The sequence below is a fragment of the Nerophis lumbriciformis genome, linkage group LG22, assembly GCF_033978685.3.
Source record: "Nerophis lumbriciformis linkage group LG22, RoL_Nlum_v2.1, whole genome shotgun sequence".
NCBI classification, from domain to species: Eukaryota; Metazoa; Chordata; class Actinopteri; order Syngnathiformes; family Syngnathidae; genus Nerophis; species Nerophis lumbriciformis.
Genome location: NC_084569.2, coordinates 14,191,800 through 14,198,521, shown reverse-complemented (window position 1 = coordinate 14,198,521; position 6,722 = coordinate 14,191,800).

Below are 6,722 nucleotides of genomic sequence, written 5' to 3'. Positions count from 1 at the left end.
TTAGTCTTTCCTGAGACGTCTGGGTCACAACATTGACGTGCTTAAAAGAGCATGTAGAATGCAGCGCTATTAGGAAATGACATGACACAGAGTATGACTCCTTTCAGGTACATGATGGGATTGAGCCAGCGGGTGAAGTGCAGATCAATAGCAAACAATTACTACTCTTCCCTTGACAAAGCAATTCAGACATCAATGGAAGAACAACACAAAAAAACTCCACTATAAAGCAGGGCTATTCAACCGCGGCCCTGGGGGGCCAAATCCGACCAAGGAATGACACCATACCGGCCCTCCGAGTTCAGTTCAAATCTTATGAGACAAACATTTTTGCAGCAATTTTCTAAGTGTAATGTGATTTACATAACTAAGGTGTGGCTGTAGCTTGTTTACTTCAGATGCAGTCAGTAGTCATTTGTTCAACTTCTTTATTTATACTAGTGGTGTTCCTCAAGGTTCCATTTTTGGTCCTCTCTCTTTCATCATTTGGGCTGTTGAACAGTTCAAAAAAATATTTTTTTCCAGGAGAGTCTCAAAAACACTAGAGTGTCCAAGAGATGATACTTGACTTTTTTGCGGAATTTTATTAAAAACAGCGAACCGCATCTGTTACTGGCAAAATACAAACCCCAAAACCAGTGAAGTTGGCACGTTGTGTACAAACCCTGTTTCCATATGAGTTGGGAAATTGTGTTAGATGTAAATATAAACGGAATACAATGATTTGCAAATCCTTTTCAACCCATATTCAGTTGAATGCATTACAAAGACAATATATTTGATGTTCAAACTCATAAACTTTTTTTTTTTTTTTGCAAATAATAATTGACTTAGAATTTCATGGCTGCAACACGTGCCAAAGTAGTTGGGAAAGGACATGTTCACAATCACCACTGTGTTACATCACCTTTTCTTTTAACAACACTCAGTAAATGTTTGGGAACTGGGCAGACACATTTTTTAAGCTTCTCAGGTGGAATTATTTCCCATTCTTGCTTGATGTACAGCTAAAGTTGTTCAACAGTCCGGGGGTCTCCGTTGTGGTATTTTAGGCTTCATTATGCGCCACACATTTTCAATGGGAGACAGGTCTGGACTACAGGCAGGCCAGTCTAGTACCCGCACTCTTTTACTATGAAGCCACATTGATGTAACACGTGGCTTGGCATTGTCTTGCTGAAATAAGCAGGGGCGTCCATGGTAACGTTGCTTGGATGGCAACATATGTTGCTCCAAAACCTGTATGTACCTTTCAGCAGTAATGGCGCCTTCACAGATGTGTAAGTTACCCATGTTTTGGGCACTAATACACCCCCATACCATCACAGATGCTGGCTTTTCAACTTTGCGCCTATAACAATCCGGATGGTTCTTTTCCTCTTTGGTCCGGAGGACATGACGTCCACAGTTTCCAAAAACAATTTGAAAAGTGGACTCGTCAGACCACAGAACACTTTTCCCCTTTGTATCAGTCCATCTTAGATGAGCTCAGGCCCAGCGAAGCCAACGGCGTTTCTGGGTGTTGTTGATAAACGGTTTTCGCCTTGCATAGGAGAGTTTTAACTTGCACTTACAGATGTAGCGACCAACTGTAGTTACTGACAGTGGGTTTCTGAAATGTTCCTGAGCCCATGTAGTGATATCCTTTACACACTGATGTCGCTTGTTGATGCAGTACAGCCTGAGGTCACAGGCTTAACTGCTTACGTGCAGTGATTTCTCCAGATTCTCTGAATCCTTTGATGACATTACGGACCGTAGATAGTGAAATCCCTAAATTCCTTGCAATAGCTGGTTGAGAAAGATTTTTCTTAAACTGTTCAACAATTTGCTCACGCATTTGTTGACAAAGTGGTGACCCTCGCCCCGTCCTTGTTTGTGAATGACTGAGCATTTCATGGAATCTACTTTTATACCAAATCATGGCACCCACCTGTTCCCAATTTGCCTGTTCACCTGTGGGATGTTCCAAAAAAGTGTTTGATGAGCATTCCTCAACTTTATCAGTATTTATTGCCACCTTTCCCAACTTCTTTGTCACGTGTTGCTGGCATCAAATTCTAAAGTTAATGATTATTTGCAAAAAAAAAAAAGTTTATCAGTTTGAACATCAAATATGTTGTCTTTGTAGCATATTCAACTGAATATGGGTTGAAAATGATTTGCAAATCATTGTATTCCGTTTATATTTACATCTAACACAATTCCCCAACTCATATGGAAACGGGGTTTGTAAATGGTAAATAAAAACAGAATACAATGATTTGCAAATCCTTTTCAACCTATATTTGATTGAAATGACCGCAAAGACAACATATTTAACGTTCAAACTGGAAAACTTTGTTATATTTTGCAAATATTAGCTCATTTTGGAATTTGATGCCTGCGAAATGTTTCCAAAAAGCTGGCACAAGTGGCAAAAAAGACTGAGAAAGTTGAGGAATGCTCATCAAACACTTATTTGGAACATTCCACAGGTGAACAGGCTATTTGGAAACAGGTGGGTGCCATGATTGGGTATAAAAGCAGCTTCCATGAAATGCGCAGTCATTCACCAACAAGGATGGGACGAGGGTCACAGTTTAAGAACAACGTTTCTCAACGAGCTATTACAAAGAATTTAGGGATTTCACCATCTCCGGTCCATAATATAATCAAAAGGTTCAGAGAATCTGGAGAAATCACTGCACGTAAGTGATGATATTACGGACCTTCGACCCCTCAGTCGGTACTGCATCAAAAAGCGACATCAATGTGTAAAGGATATCACCACATGGGCTCAGGAACATTTCAGAAAACCACTGTCAGTAACTACAGTCGTTCGCTACATCTGTAAGTGCGAGTTGAAACTCTACTATGCAAAGCGAAAGCCATTTATCAACAACACTCAGAAACGCCACCGGCTTCACTGGGCCCGAGGTCATCTAAGATGGACTGATGCAAAGTGGAAAAGTGTTCTGTGGTCTGACGAGTCCACAGTTTATATTGTTTTTGGAAACTGTGGATGTTGTGTCCTCCGGACCAAAGACGAAAAGAACCATCCGGATTGTTATAGGCGCAAAGTTCAAAAGCCAGCATCTGTGATGGTATGGGGGTGTATTAGTGCCCAAGGCATGAGTAACTTACACATCTGTGAAGGCACCATTAATGCTGAAAGGTACATACAGGTTTTGGAGCAATCCAAGCAACGTTATCATGAACGCCCCTGCTTATTTCAGCAAGACGATGCGTTACAAAAGCGTGGCTTCGTAGTAAAAGAGTGCGGGTACTAGGCTGGCCTGTCTGTAGTCCAGACCTGTGTGGCGCAATATGAAGCCTAAAATACAACAACTTAGACCCCGGACTGTTGAACAACTTAAGCTGTACATCAAGCAAGAATGGGAAAGAATTCCACCTGAAAAGCTTCAAAAATGTGTCTCCTCAGTTCCCAAACGTTTACTGAGTGTTGTTAAAAGGAAAGGCCATGTAACACAATGGTAAAAATGCCCCTGTGCCAACTTTTTTGCAATGTGTTGCTGCCATTAAATTCTAAATTAATGATTATTTAAAAAAAAAAAATAAGTTTCTCAGTTCAAACATTAAATATCTTGTCTTTGCAGTTTATTAAATTGAATATAAATTGAAAAGGATATGCAAATCATTGTATTCTGTTTTAATTTACCATTTACACAACGTGCCAACTTCACTGGTTTTGGGTTTTGTAATCACTGTAGAGAACCTAGCTCTTCGGAAAATTGAAAATAAGACCAATATTGAAGGGAGAAATCTGGCCCCCTGGTGCTTAGCTTTCTGGAAAAGTGGCATCCAAAATTTTTTGGTCAAATGTCCCTGCTATAAAGTCAATCTCTGCAATCTGCACATTAGGCAGACCCTTTTAAATTGTCACATTTAAAAAATATATTTTTCTCCTTGGCGTTTGACATACATATTTTAGAGTCCATTTTAAAATGATTGTATGTGTGTTTACTTTTGTGTGGTGTACAACCCTGTGGTTGTTTTTAAAGGGCTTTATGAATAGAGTTTGCATGTTATGGTATAGTGTATTTTATTGTGATCTTTGTATTTTAAGTATTTTATTGTTGTATAAGCACTTTGTCACTATTTAAAGTAAAGTTCCTGAAGAAATTGCATGTTGATTTTAGAATTACATAAAAATTGGGAATGATCGGAACAAGCTGCTAATTTTGACTCGGCAATGGTTTGAGTCGGTTGAAAAATAGCGTAAGAACTGTTAAGCTTGAAGGGTATTTGTGTTGTTGAAAATGTCGAACTATGGGAAAAGTATGAACGTTTTAGGTGTGGAAAAATTTACATTTTGTCAATGAGCCGAATGCTTTGATTCTGAAATAGTTTCGATGGGTTAAGAAATGTAGAAATTAGAAATACTCTTTCATCAAACCAACTTTGATTAAAAACAGCTACAGTTGAGAGACATAGGTCTCTTCACCACAAACAAGTAAAAAGATAGGAAAGCATAAACGCAAGGACATACAAGTTTTAAAATAACTCCAATATACTCTCTGATAATTCCAATGGGATTTTTTTTAAATGTGAAATTATAGGGAAAACATGATTTTTTTCTGGGGAATGATAAAAATAGAACTGAATGTTTTGAGTTGTTTAAAGAATTGTTTTTTTGCAAGCATTTTGAATGTATTTATTTATTTGATGTAGGGGAAGACCCAGGACACGTTGGGAAGACTGGCCTGGTGACGCCTCGGGATCCCCCGGGAAGAGCTGGATGAAGTGGCTGGGGAGAGGAAAGTCTGGGCTTCCCTGCTTAGGCTGCTGCCCCCGCGACCCGACCTCGGATAAGCGGAGGAAGATGGATGGATGGATGGATGGATGAATTAGGACAATGCTATATTCATCAACATAGAGCAACAATGTAAATATGCCGGAGTTAGCACAATAGCTCATTTTCTTCCGTTGTCTTAAGGCAGGTTAATACAGTAAACATTCAACAAGTCATGATATAAAACAATACATAAATCACAAGACATTACACATTACAAGCATACCATAAGCACAGGGCATGGACAAAAAAACAACAACAAAAAAACAAGTGAATAATCTAATAGTGCGTGCATGTCTGATTAGTTTTCAATAGGGATGTCCGATAATGTAGGGATGATGTTTGATAAGAAATTATCAAGTTCGAGCCCATTATCGAATCCTCTTATCGAACCGATTCCTTATCGATTCTCTTATCGAATCCAGATAGGTTGTTGTATATGGAAAAAAACCACAATATTTGGTTTAACAAAAGCTCACTTTTATTTTATAAGAAAAAGAATTTTTTTTTTTAAATAAATAAATATTGTCTGTTACCACCCTAAAAAAATTAAATAAATAAATATTGACTGTTGTTAGCCAAAGTATATTAAGTGGGATTTTTCAGAAAAACAAATATATACAGTAACACAAAAACAATTTGTCTCTGTGATCACTATAGGTGAATAGCCATGCCTTGAGGCGTTTTTTCCGGTCCATTATTTTTGCTGCTTGTGTGACATCACAGGAAATGACGTAGCTCAGTCATTAGACTGAGCTACGTCATTTCCTGTGATGTCCCACAGGGCATTTCTTGTGGGACGGGATTCGATCCCAGGGATTCGAATAAAGAACCAACTCTTTTTCTTTACTATAGTGGCCTCGATAACGGGAACCGGTTCTCAAAAAGAGATTAGAGTCCATGGAATTGGTTATTTTCTTATAGAACTGTTTTTTTCTTATCAAACAACCGGGAGAACCGGTTTCGAACATCATCCCTACGATAATGGCTTTTTGCCGATATCTGATATTCAGATATTGTCCAACTCTTTAATTACAGATACAGATATCAACCGATACCGATATCAACCAATACTGATATATAAAGTCTTGGAATTAACACATTATTATGCCTAATTTGGACAACCAGGTATGGTGAAGATAAGGTCCTTTTTTTTTAAATTAATAAAATAAAATAAGATAAATAAATTAAATACATTTTCTTGAATAAAAAAGAAACAATATAAAAACAGTTACATAGAAACTAGTAATTCATGAAAATGAGTAAAATTAACTGTTAAAGGTTAGTACTATTAGTGGACCAGCAGCACACACAATCATGTATCCCTTGCAGACTGTATTGATATAGATTGATATATAATGTAGGAACCAGAATATTAATAACAGAAAGAAACAACCCTTTTGTGTGAAGGAGTGTAAATGGGGGAGGGAGTTTTTTTGGGTTGGTGCACTAATTGTAAGTGTATCTTGTGTTTTTTATGTTGATTTAATAAAAAAATAAAAATAAAAAATAAAAATAAAAACCGATACCGATAATAAAAAAACGATACCAATATTTTCTGATATTACATTTTAAAGCATTTATCGACATTTCTGGTTTTCAACCACTGTTTCAGTGCAGTTTTAAATGTTAGATAGGTGTCACAGATAAAGTGTTCTGTTTGTTAGTTTTTAAATGAAAGATTAATGTTGTAATGATTTGAATCAGTTGAGAAAAGTTTTTCGCCAATAAGCATTTTAATAAAGTTGGATCCAGCACCCCCCGCGTCCCCGAAAGGGACAAGCAGTAGAAAATGGATGGATGGATGGACTCAATTTGCATTTATAAAGTCAGCTGCTCAAAAAAAAAACAATTTAATATGTATTTTTTGTCTTTCTAATATATTCAACTCTCATTCCTTAACTAAAATATAGACCTGGTTGATTTT